We start from the raw sequence: 15,788 nt of genomic DNA on the forward strand, positions 1-15,788 counted from the left end.
ATGCAACTTAGTTAAGTTGACATACAACTTATAAGTTGCATGCCAACATATTTATATCGCATGTTAACATAACTAAGTTGCATGTCAACATATTTATCTCGCATGTCAATATAAGTAAGTTGCATGTTGACATAAATAAGTTGCATGTGGACATAAATAAGTTGAATGTTGTCATAAATAAGTTGCATGTCAGCATATTTATCTTGCATGTTAACATAAATAAGTTGCTTGTCGACATAAAAAGGTAGCATCTAGCGTCTTGGATGTAACAGGTGGGTGATATTTTAGATTTTTTGAGATTTTGTATAATTCTTATCTGATTGCAGTTTTCTTGCATGTCAACATAGTCATGCTGCATGTTGACATAACTATATTGCAGGTCAACATATTTATCTTGCATGTCAACATATTTGATAGAAAAATAACTTGCACACAAGGGGCAGAGATATGCCACCATATTATTTAACTTTATTTTGACAATTTCAAGGGGTACGCGCCGGGTGCACCCCCCCCCCCCCTTGAATCTGCCATTTGATAAAGCACTCGGATCAAAGACCAACATAAAGTTTGACTTTTGCTGTCTTGCGTGCGGTATAGATTTATTTGACATACCTGTTATAAATATGTACAAAAGGCCTTCTTTCCAAGTCAAAAGTATCTGATCCGCTCCGCTTACATATACCCTTACTCAGAAAGATGACAAAAGCTGTGACCTAAACTTCTCCTGTCTCCGAAGCGGAGAAAATCAACACCCCCATAGGTTGAAGGCGATTCCCTCATACTTTTTGGCACCCCCCACCCTTCCCTCGCGTTTGGGGTTGCGTGCGGTATTCTTTATATTACTAATACATCGGGATCGAAATTTGTGAAGTACATGTATGTAATGTTTTTTGAACATTTATTTTTATTTAAATGATAAAATCTAATATTATGATTTTATTCACACAAAATAAAATTATTCAATATATACAGATCAAAATGGCTTTTATTACCTTTGTTTCCTTAAATTTTATAATATTCCCAAAGCTACTTCTGTTTTATAGTAGGACCGTCGTATGACGTATATTTAGAAAAGGTGAAGGTCGCCGGTCGGAAGGAACTATCGTGGTGCTCGAATCAAGAAAATCATTGTAATTGTTTTGACTGCATACATTGATTTGTCCTTTAAAAATCCAAAGGTGTGAACTGCTTTGAAAATAACGGAAATGTAAGTATTTGTGTTTATTTCAGCCAAATCAATCGCTACATTTTCAAATGGAGAGAAACAAGTTAGTAAACTTGTTGCACCGTAGATATTATAGATCAGAGAACTTTCTAAAGTGGAAGACATTTTTAAAATTAACAGAATATCTATAGTATACATGGTATAAGAAAGGTACCATATTCAACCTTAAGCTGACAATTTATTTATTCATGCGACCAGTTCTCGCCGAGTACCATTTCTCGCCAGTACATTGTGAAGTCATTTTTCGTCTATAATTTTATGTGTTGATAAAATGACGTCACAATGTACTGGCGAGAAATGGTACTCGGCGCGATCGCTCGCCAAAATTTGTGTGGCGGGTATAGGGAATTTTGGCTAGCGCTCGCGAGCACTCGCTCTGTTGAACAGGCCTCTGGTCGCACGCCGTACTGTAAGTTTTATCAGAGACATAAATAAAATGTTATTTATGTCTCTGGTTTTATGTAAATATATAATGAATAAGCAAAATTGCAAAAGGTGATGAGTATATATATATTCACTGTACATTATATTTCATTAAAGTTATTATTATTTAATATCATTTTTTTTCTTTTTTTACAGAGAACTTTCAACAATATGGCGTGTTTCACTTGCAGTTGGAAAGTTATTCTTATCTGGTGGATTGATGTCATTCCTTTTGTAGCCTCACCACCACTTCTTGGGGGATATTTACTGAAGGACATTGTAACATTTATTCCGAGGAACGAAAGGGAGTTTATAGAGCAAACAAAAAACCTGAAATGTGCACATTCTGAAGGCTGTAAACTCCATCCCACCTATGTTATTAGCCCCTTTCATAACGAAACCCGTATAGGCTGTTTTTGTGAAATGAAAGTGACCGTCAAGAAGTGTTTGGAGTATAATTTTATGAGAGATGGTACAGTTATAATGCAACCAAGCAACTATGCTCCATGTGGTGATTTTAATCTGACACCATGTAATGACTATTCTTCCACCAAGAGCTATGAATTGTTTCAATGTTTTGAAATATATGGGGGAATTCCTCCTCCAAAAATAGAAATCATGCAGGAAACAGATTACTCTTTTTATATTTACATTGGGATTTCTTTTGCAAGTCCCTGTATCGTGTTTTTACTTATTATACTTATAATTCCTATTTGTATTCAAATGGGTATAAATAAAGTAAGTTGGGGAGATTTTTGGAAATTGTGGTTCAGTACTTTCAAACGGTTGTATTCAAGACCACAGACCACAGATGTGATTTTAGACTCTACGCCTGGACAACTGCCCAACACCGATGTTCGCAGCAAACGACATGTTCGAGGCACACAACCTTTTCAGAGCACTGATGAACCTGGACCTGACAATGATACTTTAAAAAATAGTAAAATGGAAATAGATGACCTAGAAAATCTTGCCATCGACACTGAGAATGATACATTCTTGTAGTTTCCTTTTCTTTGTCTTTCATTTCTTTTTTTAAAAGAAGTTGTTTTACAAATTATGTTACTGCTCTTATTTTTATGTATCTATTTTAATTGTGTTTATTGTGTTGTCGGCCTGACTCTGGCAAAAGTTCACTTTTTACATGATTTATGTTATTGTGTTTTAGCAGGCATTTAATTTTGTCATGTATATGTTTGTGTTTTCTGGCAGATTCAGTTTTGACATTCACAACTGTGTTGTCTCAGTTTAATTTGTCAAAGTTATTCTGATTTAAAATAATTTTGATTGAAACAAGGGAGATCCCATTGCCATTTTATCAGTCTTTGTTCAATGCTTAGGTAAATTTAATATTAATTGCTAGGTGATCTTCCCTTTATTATGATGTTGTGCCTAAATGTATGTGATGTTTACATGGTTTTGTTGTTGAACAAGCTCTTGAGTTTGTTTTTATAATTTTGAGTCCCTATAGTTTAGATATATTAGATCTTTACCATATTTGATAGTATTCTTAAATCACTGTAAGTGACTAAACTAATGAGAAGTGTTACTGCCTTGAAATCTGATTGTAAACAAAGTAAACCAAATTTTGTGTGGGATATATGACCATCTCTAATCTCCATCATGAACTTAATTTGTGTATTTCATAATTGAAGTTGTACTTTATATTATGGTAGCAGTAAATGACCAATGAAATCCTTGTTTTTTAAATTTGAATGATTTTGTGTATTGCATTATTTTTTTATTGTTGTCAAAATGTATATTATATTTTGTTATGTCAATTTAGTGATTTAAGTAATTTCATTTATCAGAGTTATTCCGCAAACAAAAAAAATTCATAATTGTAACTGAGTTGATAACCATTTTTATTACTGTAGTCTTTGTTCGTAGATAAATTTTGCAGATATTATCTAGAATATCCACCCCTCCCTCAATTTTTGAATACAAATACTCTTAATATGCACAAATTAATTTACTTTAATGATGTACATTTTGAATCTTTTTTTATTGCAATTTGTTTCAATTGATTGCCTATCATACCTTTTCTGTAAGACACACCTTTTTAGTAGTTTTTATTGATTTTTTAGAATGATATGAACCAATGATTTTTTCTATTTCCATAGTTTTCACAATTTAAACAGGTATTACAGGTTAGAATTAAAAAAATTGCCTTATTTACATTTCAACATAATTTATCAGATATTAAAATCATGCATTTATTCGCGACCTACAGTGTCTTACTTGCAACCAAAACAGGTTTTGCTCTTTTTCATAAAAAAAAAATGAAATACCTAAATGCAATGTAAATTGAATAAAACTTGAGAGAAAATACCCTTATTTGAATAACAATACCATGTTTCAAAAATTATACCTCTAGTTAGTAATCCATGGGGGAAAAAAATTGGCATAGGATTTTACCTTTATTAATGAAATATATAACTTCTTATTGTTCAGAATTAATCTTAATAGAAATTAACATTCAAATTTGATTGACAAAGCAAAATGTATTCAAATGTGATTGGAATGTCCATTTATCATATTTAGGCTGTGTTTCCCACCCCCTTTTAATCTGATATAATTGCTTATTGTAAAGATTTATATGGGAATACATTAAGATATGTACATGTATCTGATATTTTGTTTTGGAAAGGGGGGGGGGGGGTAAGTCACAACAAGTTTGCTCCATGACAATTCACAACCATGCAATCATTCCTCTGTGTTAGAAATATGTCGGTTGTAGATTGTATGATTGATAATGCATATTCCACAATGCTTTTATGTTTGTTTGTTTTTTATTTTTTATACAGTGTGTTGAGAGGATGTTATTGATGTACATGTTCTTGAGTCTGTTTGTGCAGTTGGAATTTCATGCAGATAGGTCTTCACTTTTCAGTCGTGTGACTAAAGTCTCTGAGTTCTATTTGTTAACAAAGTATAAAGAGTTTTTATCTGTGATATATGCCCATTCTCCATCTCCGTCAAACTTTGTGATTATTTTCATCTTTTTGTACGTATTATACATGTAATAGTTATTGTAAAGTCTTGGGTTTTTTTTTATATAATTAGGGCCCCGCAAGGATTTGCGGGTGCCCTATAGTAATCACTCTCTCTGTCTATTATAATAGTTATTGTAAAGTCTTGTTTTTTTTTTTATATAATTAGGGCCCCGCAAGGATTTGCGGGTGCCCTATAGTAATCACTCTGCCTGTCCTTCCGTCTGTCACTCTTCCGTCCACAAATTTTCTGTTTTTTTCTAATAACTTTTTTTATGGTTGCCCAATCAAGTTCAAATTTGGTATGGTAGTTCAGTAGGCAGAAATACATATTTTGATGCTTGGTTCTCTATGTCTTCTGGTTTGGAGCTGGGGTGGTGGGGTAGATTCCTTTACTATGCATAAGAATGAATGGGCAAAGAGAGATAACTGCTGAGAATGTTACCATAAAGATTGTATACTTGGAAGGCTGTGCAATATTTGTCCTTTGGGATTAATTAACCTTCCACAGGAAGAAAATCCTAAGCTTTATCTTTATCTGTCACATTGAGATTAATTACTGCACTGCCTGTGCCTGCAAATGAACTTTGTTTTGAAGTTAATGTCAATTTTGAATGATGTGTAGTATTGTATACATTCTTTGAAATATGGATTTAAAATATAATATTCATACTTTATTAGCTCATCTGAGCTGAAAGCTCAAGTGAGCTATTCTGATCACATTTTGTCTGTCGTCCGTCTGTCTGTAAACTTTTCATATTTTCAACATCTTCTCAAGAACCACTGGGCCAATTTCAACCAAACTTGGCACAAAGCATCCTTAGCCTAAGGTGATTCAAAGTAGTGAAAATTTTGCAAAGTGAAATTTTGCAAAGGGAGATAATTAGGAATTTATGAAAATTTTCGAGAAATTTTCAAAAATATTCTTCTCATGAACCATAAGACCAGGAAAGCTGAAACTTGTGTGGAAGCATCCTCAGGTAGTGTAGATACTAAATTGTGAAAATCATGACCCCCGGGGGTAGGGTTGGGCCACAATGGGGGGTCGAATTTTAACATATGAATATATAGAGTAAATCTTTAAAAATCTTCTTCTCAAAAACTAATCGGCAAGGAAAGCTGACACTTGTGTGGAAGCATCCTCAGATAGTGTAGATTCAAAATTGTGAAAATCATGATCCCCGGGGGTAGGGTGGGGCCACAATGGGGGGTCGAAGTTTTACAAAGGAATATATAGAGTAAATCTTTAAAAATCTTCTACTCAGAAACTAATCAGCCAGGAAAGCTGAAACTTGTGTGAAAGCATCATCAGGTAGTGTAGATTCAAAGTTGTGAAAATCATGACAGCCGGGTGTAGGGTAGGGCCACAATGGGGGGGTCGAAGTTTTACATAGGAATATATAGAGTAAATCTTTAAAAATCTTCTTCTCAGAAACTAATCAGCCAGGAAAGCTGAAACTTGTGTGGAAGCATCCTCAGGTAGTGTAGATTCAAAGTGGTGAAAATCATGATCCCTGGGGGTAAGGTGAGGCCACTTGGGGTGGGGGGGTGTTAAAGTTTTACATAGGAATATATAGAGTAAATCTTTAAGAATCTTCTTCTCAGAAACTAATCAGCAAGATGATTCTTTGTAATTTTTAAGACTTTGGCTCCAGGACAATTCTTTGGCCTCACAAGAAGGTTCAGAGTTTGATGTAGCTAAATATCCCATATATAAACAATTGTAAAGGATCTTTTTGAGAACTGCAATACTCAACATGTGATATGACTATAAAATTGAAGCAGGCAGCTATTTTTTCATTAGAATCTTTTTGTATTACTGTATTGAGTTATTGCCCTTGATTTATTGATTCTTGATTATTTTAATTAATGCATCCACTGTTATCCAATTATTGTGATGATTATTTTTATACAATAATAAATATTCAATGTATATAAGTTGTTCTGCATAAGTATTTTTGGGTTAGGACGGATTAGTTTGTTTATTTTTGATTTCCAATTTTTAGATACTATGAATTATTTTAGGCCGGCACATATATAGGGACAGTGTGTATTGAGTTACATTGAGTGACTGTTTGGGGTTAAACTTGAACAGGTTGGGACAGATTGAGTATGTGGACATCCCTGCTCTATCTAATTTTGTGTTTTCTAACCTACGATACAGAGTATGTGCTCATCCCTGCCCTGTATCACATTGATACAAGAGTGCGTTCATCCCTGCTTGTAATGGTGGTGGATGCGGCGGAGCACTCGTGTGTGGTTATCCCTGCTGGTGTTCTGGCCTTTCTAGCGCAGTGTGCGGCACTCCCTGCTTGCGTAAACGTTGGTACATGTTGAGTTGCGTAGGTGTGCGGTCATCTCTGCCTGCGTAACGTTGAGTCCCTATATATGTGCAGGAGCGGTGATTAAAGTCTGCTCTTGTAAATATTGGCAGCAATCGGGGCTATCCCAGTCTCTCTCCCTTACGGGCCCGCGGGGATCACAGGCAGTGACCCCCTTGCACGTTACAAAATCATCCTGTTAGAAAAGGGACTAATGATTATAAACATAAGAATATCCAGGGGGGAAAATGGATTTTATTTATACAGGATCTACATGTATTATTGTACATTGTCCAGATTGTTTGTATTATGACTCCATTAAGCTGACTTTATCATACCTATTGTTCCTTAGGTGAGCGATGTAGCCCATGGGCCTCTTGTTTTGGTTAAAATACCGTACACAATGATTTATGATAATTTTATTGAATTCTAAAATCAAGATATATATTAAGATATCCTTTTTCACTATTTTATTTTTTAATTATTTATTTTATTTTTTTGCTGTTAATTTAATAGGTAATCAGATAATAAACCCATTCTGTCATTTGGCCATTGATGTATGTGATGCATTAACGTTTGAATAAGTTAAGCTTTTTCTAAGAATCTAACAGGTCATGCACTTGATCTCACTGAATACCCATTCACCTTTTGCTCAGTATTGGCGATTCTTTGATGCAATTTTAGCTCTTCACTCTAATGCTGTGGCTTAATTTGTATGGTGTGGATAAACTTTTTGGAATATACATGTTTTCCATATCTTTTAAACCCTTTTACACTTTTTGTTAAGTTTATCACAGGGTTTCTTTGGCCCAATGGCTTTTCATTAGAACTAAAAAGTGGTCCAAATCGCAACTAAGTTGATTCTTAAGGAAACAGATTAGTATAAGATTCATAACTTGGTTCAGAATCCTATTGTAATTCAACTTAACCTGCTGAACAGTCCTGTATTGTATTATATTTTCTATTGTAATAAAATATTGTTTATACTAAAGTTGACATTTCATGATTTATTTTTATTTATTTTTCTTTTTTTGCCCGTTTTTATTGTCTTGTCATTTGATGCATCTCGGGTCCTGAAGATATGTTGACCCACAAGTACCAGTGTGTCAGCCTGACCTTTTCATTTTTTTAATCATATCGTACTACACAATTTTTTTTATATTAAAAGCTTAAAATCAAGAAACACTGTCAATTGATTGACTTTGAATCCATACTTATTTTATCCATATTTTTTTTTTAATACTTTAATTTTCAGAATCAATAAACTTAAACCTTTTTAATTTACGGCTGATAAATCTTAGAATTTCAAGACGTGTCCAATTCAAAGTAGGTCGTAGGGGCAAAGCATTGTTTTTGAAAATGTGTTGGGGGGTCCAACCTCATCCAAAATATATTGACAAGCAAAAACTAGATGCTGTCATTAGACAGTAATACCCGCACCAAGCTTAAGTGTCTGCTCCTAAATAACACTGTTTTGTACCAGTTTATTTAAAAATGAAGGCCACATGCAAGGATGAGATCCCTTCCATATGATAATATGAGCAGCACTTTATGTGCAATTTGGGGTTGAACTGTTTGCTGTGAATTTTCAGTTAATCAATAACTTAACATTTCATGTCATAGAAAGTATAATGGTCTATATAATTATTACATCACAAAATGCAGGTGTCCTGCACCATCTTAACGCTGTTATTTTCCTAATAAAATAGTGCAAGTGGATTTGAAGAATAGGTCATAAAAATACATGCAAGTTATAAATAACTGATCTTTGTCTGAAGTTACGTACACAACACAGATCTGCAGGTCTCATTAGCGGGTACTAGTTTTACCCAGCTCTTCGATTAGATGGCCGGTTCACGTGTATACATACATGTATGTGTTTTCCATATGCAGAAAAGGATTAGTTAAGATCAGCTAAAGGAATTCATTATTGTGTTTTAATTGGATTATCATTATGATGTTGACCAATATAGGTAAGCATAATACATGAAGTAGCAGTAGCACAATATAATGAGATGCCAGCTAGCATACATAAGTTCTACTTTCACTTTCTAAATGTGATCTCCCTTTGACAGCATACTGTATCATCATCTTTTAATATTTAAATAAGCTTATCATCGTTACCTATCCTACCGCATTTGTAAAGTTTCTGTCATTTTAATTGCAAAAGTTATTTTTTTCATTTAAATGTCAGACTTGCACTATTGAGTTGACCCCATATTGACCCTGTATAAATAATTTCATATTAAATTTGTGTATTACATGTAAGTAAGTGTAGACACTTATCATTTTTATATGAGTTATAATAGGAAGGAAGGAGTATTTCTTTCTTAATGTATTATAATGCATCAAATACTATGTAGGTCATGACCTTATGGGACTGTTCTGACCCCACGAAACAGGAAAATACAAAATATCTTGTAATGTTATGATGCATCATATGGTGTAAAGTACATTAATGACCACCAGGTGTTGTCTTTAACACCCCCCCCCCCCCCCCCCCCCCCGCCTTTATGAAATAGGAAATGATGATATACTGTATATTAATTTTGTTAACTTCTGAGATTTGAGATCCTCATCCCTAAACCATATAATTTATTCTTGCTCTTTGTGTCATTGCACGTAAAATTGTATATAGATTATGCCCCCATGGAGACACTCTGACATTCTAGAACTAGAAATAATAAAGTATTTTATCTTATTCATATGTCGTGTACTTTGATCCATGTGGGTAATTCCTAGCCTAATGATGACACAGCTTTGTTTTGGAGACTTTACAATTGCCCCCAAATAGGCGAATACACATGCATATTATACAATTATTTAATGCTTGAGCAGTCAATAGACCAGAATATTTTTCCCGAGGTGCAGGGAACAGCTCAGTATGATCTATTGCCCGAGGCCAACGGCCGAGGGCAATAGATCATACTGAGCTGTTCCCTGTACCAAGGGAAAAAATTCTGGTCTATTGACTGTTCAAGCATTAAATAATTGTTTTATTACCTAATTCCTTTTTTAGTGTTCGGGGTTTACAATTTGCATATTGCAGATGGTTTTCGTGCCATTATGTAATATACTAAGATTTTTTTTTCATCTTTTACATGCACAAAACCTGTTACATGCATTACAACATCTCAATTTAATATTAGTTCACACAAAGAAGGGGGAGTCTTCAACCCATTAGATTTTAAATAGTCTGTTACCTTATATGAGGCTTTAAAACTGTTGATTATTTGATACTCTATTTTGATAATATTGAATTTGGTTTCACCAAGTACTAAAAACAGCGTCTATGTAAAGGAATATTCATTCCCTGAGAACTATCGAAAGAATGTAACATTAACATAACCGCGTTCTGAAATACGTTGCCGGTCCAATAGATCGCAGTCTATTGACCGGCGGTCCAATAGATCGCAGTCTATTGACCGGCGGTCTAATAGATCGCAGTCTATTGACCGGCAGTTCAAAATAGACGCAAATATTTAATTTGTAATAAAACAACAAAATCCCTTTGATTAGGTAATAAAACATTTTGTTTATAAATCTGAAAAATTGAATTAAGCAATTTCCAAAATGTTAATGTGCATCAGGAGAGAAAAAGCAATCAGGAAATGATTTAAAATTTGCTACTGTACACATGTAAGAATGTATTAAGAAGACTGAATCTTTAGAACCAGATTAGATTGGGGGAGGGGGGGGGTGTGAATGTGGAGTATAAACATTTATAATTTGAATCATTTATTGTTATTAATTTTAACTTGTCAATGAATACTAGTTATTGATCCCAAGGTAGAAATATGACCTCTGATCATATCTCAATAGATCATTTGTCAATTATGCAAGGTGTAATGTAATTTTTTTAAGAATAACATTTTTTACTAGTTTATAAAAGTTTTTAGACACCCAAATTATATTTTGATTTTAATAGATCATTCGACAATTAAGGGGGGGGGGGGGGGAATAGTTTATATTTGAGTTTGTTTGGGGGTGGGGGTTCGAAGTCATATATTTGACAATATTTTAATGTAATTTAAAATAAGACTAAGCCATACTACAGTCATGAACATGAATAGTATAGAACAAAACACAAACTAATACATGTATATATATACATAGGAAGTATTACAAAACATAGATGATTGATCTATATCTGGGTTCTTAAATTGAATCATATATCATGTACATATTATATTATTGTTTCTTTGTTCAAGACATTTCAGATGGTATGTAGGTCATGATCCCAAGTGCTCTTCCTGAAATTAACAAATATCATAAAAACCATTGAGATCCCCACCTTAATCCTAAGATATTATTCCTCCTTAGGTCATGTCGCATCAGATCATTATGGCATGTAAGTCATGACCCCCTTAGAATCAGAAATTGTCAATTATCTTTAAATTATTGATGTTTGATGATCCTATCTCTATTTAATCTTTATTATTAAGTCTCCCGAATGAAATTTGGAGACTTATTGTTTTTGTACGGTTCTTAATACATGTATAATTATTCTTCGTCTTCTTCTTTTTCTTCTTTCCCGCTCTGAACTTGTTTCTCAGAGATGGCTAAACAGAATTGTATAAAACTCTAGGATATGATAGGCCTGCATATTTAGTTGTGCACCCTGGTTTGATTTTACTCATTTGAGGTTAGACAACCACTTTCCGGGGGGGGGGGGGGGGGTGTCTAACATTGAACCTTGTAGGCTTGTAGGAAGAATCGTAGACTCTATTGTAAATGGTAACTTGAAAACGGACAAAGATAATAATATAGGGTTTTCATAATCATATATTGACTGTTACTGGCAATATATAGGGTTTATTAGATCTTACTCCTGGGGTCATCCCCACCCCCAGGAATTTGAAATTACCATATATCTAAGAAACTGTTATAATCATGACCCCTAAACCATATATATTCATGTTTCTGATGTCAAGGGGCATCACATGTTATGTAGGTCATGGGCCCTGTGGGTGGTCCTGACCCCCTCAAACAGCAAATCCCTTAATATCTTCAAACCAGTTGAGATCCCCACCCTTAAACCATATATATTCTTGTTTCTTGTGTTAAGGGGCATTAAACGGTATGTAGGTCATGGGCCCCGGGGTGGTCAATGACCCCCCTCAAACAGGAAGTGCACGAATATCTCGAAAACGGTTGAGATCCCCACCCCTTAACCATATGTATTCTTGATCCTTAAAGGGCATCAAAAGGTATGTAGGTAATGGGCCTCAAGGTTAAATTTAATTGTAATGCACATCTATGGAACAGTTTCTATCATATCCCAAGATATGATGTGTCTATCAATTAAATCATAAAAGGAGTTCTAGGATCTGTTTTTTTGAAGTGATAAACGTCAATTTTCTGCTACTTTTTGACTCCCTGGATGAAATTTAAATTTTTAAAACCTTACTGCACATATATAGAACAGTCCCTATCATATCCCAAGATATGATGTGTCTATCCATTAAATCATAAAAGGAGCTCTTGGATCTATGGTTTTTTTTAGTGATAAACGTCAACTTCTGCTACTTTTTGACTCCCTGGATGAAATTTAACTTTTTAAAACCTTATTGCACATCTATATGACAGCCCAAATTATATCCTAAGAGATGACGTAGCTACTCCAAAAGTTGTAAGAGGAGTTCTGGGAACCATACTTTTTTTGCAAAAAAACGTCATTTTTTGTTGCCCACTGATCCTCTTAATAAAAGAAAAATTCTGGAACCTGATCATACTTCAATATGACACCCCCAATCATATTCTAGAAGATCATTTGACCTCTGCCAAAATAAAATGACGTTTTTGAAACCAGTTTTTTGTAAAAAAAAAAAAAAAAAAACAAAAAAACCGTCACTTTTCAGCCATTAAATGACCCCAAGGACAAAAATGAAAATTCCGAAACCTTATTGCGCATCTATAGGATACCCTAAAACATATTCCAAGAGATGACTTGTCTACTGTTGAAAATGTAGGAGGAGTTCGAGGAAGAAGTTTTTTGTGTGAAAAAATGTCATTTTTTACCAATTATTTGACCCCCAGGACTAACAGAGAATTTTTAAAACCTTTTTACAAAACAACATGATACCCCAAATCAAACTCCAAGAGTTGAGTTTGCTGGTTTATAAGATGTAAGATCAGTTTGAGAAAGTAAAACGTGACAGACGGACGGACGGACAGACGGATGGACAGACAGACGGACGGACGGAACAGGGTAACAACAATATATCCGAACTTTCTTTTGAAAGTGCGGGTATAATTGTTACATTAAAAGTTTAAAATTTATCAATTTAAACTTAACTATAACAGTTTTAAAACTGTTATAGTTAAGTTTAAATTGATAAATTTTAAACTTTTAATGTAACAGTTATAAGTAACATGAATCAGCAATTCATGATATTTCACTGTTCAATTAATTGAAAAATGTTGTTATTTGAAATAGAAATTCGTGCGTTTATGACCTTTAATTACGTATCAAAATTTAATAATTGAAATTAGTTTAATTAATTTATTTTGTTTAGTGCGATGAAATATCTTATACATTCTTTTAACTTAAAATGGTATTCTTACATAAATCTTATTTAGACTAATTTTCACTCCCAAGGTTTACTAGCACATCTTATGTAACACATAGAATGTCATTTTACATTAAAGAATTTTTGACAGGCTGTTGGGTAGTAATGTAAACATTTCGTTTTTCGGTTTCTTTGGAAATAAATTCTTTGGCGCATTAGCTTGACACTTCGAAATTCCACGTGGATAAACTTATTTATTTTGTTTCGGCTTCAAGTTAATCCTGTCTTTGTTACAGGTCTTCTTTGCGGAAATGCGAGTAATTGTTGTAACACCTTTTTGGCTTAGTTAACAGTGTCAAGCATCAAAGAAATTTTGCCGAAATTGGGCGTTAACCTTTTTTTAAAATGAGTTACCTGATTGGTCAATTTCAAGTCCGTAGAGTGACCGCGTTGGTAAGTGATTTTTACGAAATCACTTTGCAATTGCGGCTCATCGAAATAAACATCTTTTCATTAATTTCTACGGATTTTGATTTTGATTCCTCAGGTAAGCTCAAAATTATTTCTAAGTACTTTTTAATAATATTTATTATTTAGGAAATCTTATTTTAAGACTATTTTGAAAAGTTTTTTTAATTATTTACTTGTAAAGGAATTTGATTAATAAATCATGACAATTCTTAAATTATCAAACCTAACTATAAAGATTCTGTTCAACTTATTAGGGCCCCGCAAGAATTTGCGGGTGCCCTATAGTAATCACTCTGTCCGTCCGTCCTTCTGTCCGTCCGTCCGTCTGTCACTCTTCTGTCCACAAATTTCCTGTTTTTTTCTAATAACTTTTTTTATGGTTGCCCAATCAAGTTCAAATTTGGTATGGTAGTTCAGTAGGCAGAAATACATATTTTGATGCTATGTTTGGTTCTCTATGTCTTCTGGTTTGGAGCTGGGGTAGTGGGGTAGATTCCTAACTATGCACAAGAAAAATGGGCAAAGAGAGATAACTGCTGAGAATGAATGGGCAAAGAGAGATAACTGCTGAGAATGTTACCATTGTATACATGGAAGGCTGTGCAATATTTTTCCTTTGGGATTAATTAACCTTCCACAGGAAGAAAATCCTAAGCTTTATCTTTATCTGTCACATTGAGATTAATTACTGCACTGCCTGTGTCTGCAAATGAACTTTGTTTTGAAGTTAAGGTCAATTTTGAATGATGTGTAGTATTGTGTACATTTTTTGAAATATGGATTTAAAATATAATATTCATATTTTATTTTGGTTAAAATACCGTACACAATGATTTATAATAATTTTATTGAATAGAGGCAAAGCCTAGGTATCATTGCATTGGTATCAATTCTTTGTTTTTTTAACAAATTTTATTTCATCCCATGTTAACCCACTTTATCCCGTGGATATGACTCATTGGATATTTTTTTGATATCCCACAGTTGTGACTTTACAATGGGATTTGCCTAGGCATAATGAAGTAAAATAATGTAGAGTTTTATAAACAGTGTAAACATTGATTGCGGTGTATAAAATATGGGATAAATAGAATCTCATGATTTGTAGTATAATATGATTTTTATCCAACTTGTGTGTTTTATCCCCTCACTAAGGCTCAAGAAAAAAACACTTTAATTGTTGGATGAAAATCATATCCAACTACAAATCACGAGATCCTATATATTCCAGTTCTTTACATCTTCTGCCGGGCATTTATTTTTCATCATTGTTAATATAAAGAGGATGGAATTCAAATTTTTTTTCACTTCTCTATATTAATTGTCATAGCGGGGCCCTTCCTGACTGGTCAGTTTTCTAGTATTAATTTTGTTATTGAACTAAATAACGTAAGTAATTCGTTATCCTTAATATATTAATTAGTTTCATATTTCAACTTTAAATTTTACCGCGCTAAATTAAAAGAACTCTTCTGTGCTAAGAGATAAACAAGTTAACGTTTACAAAACGAAAATAGAAATTTTATCCGCTAAATTCTAAAACATGTCAAAATCTTAAGTACTTATTTTGTTTTTTCGATAATTCATTTTCGATCCATCATGTTATTACAAAGGAAACATTTTTTAGGTAAGCCGTGTGCTTGATCTTGTTTTGATTTTTTTATATGTCTATATATTGTTTATCTGTTTATTGTGTTTCCGAACTTTTGTTATCTCTTCGATTTTATAACATGCTTTTATTATTTGTGTATTTCATTCATTTTCATTATATCACTTTCCAATTGCGGCTCATCGAAATAAACATCTTTTCATTAATTTCTACGGATTTTGATTTTGATTCCTC

The 15,788-nt window shown here is 33.4% G+C and overlaps 1 long non-coding RNA gene across 1 annotated transcript; it reads left to right on the forward strand.

Moving 5' to 3' along the window:
* Positions 1-1,075: 1,075 nt before the first annotated feature.
* On the forward strand, positions 1,076-4,422 carry LOC128184738 (uncharacterized). The gene is made up of 2 exons (XR_008243775.1): positions 1,076-1,207; positions 1,805-4,422. It is a non-coding gene; the product is annotated as an uncharacterized LOC128184738 (long non-coding RNA).
* Positions 4,423-15,788: the final 11,366 nt, after the last annotated feature.

Source organism: Crassostrea angulata, chromosome 5, assembly GCF_025612915.1.
Source record: "Crassostrea angulata isolate pt1a10 chromosome 5, ASM2561291v2, whole genome shotgun sequence".
In the NCBI taxonomy this organism is placed as follows: domain Eukaryota; kingdom Metazoa; phylum Mollusca; class Bivalvia; order Ostreida; family Ostreidae; genus Magallana; species Magallana angulata.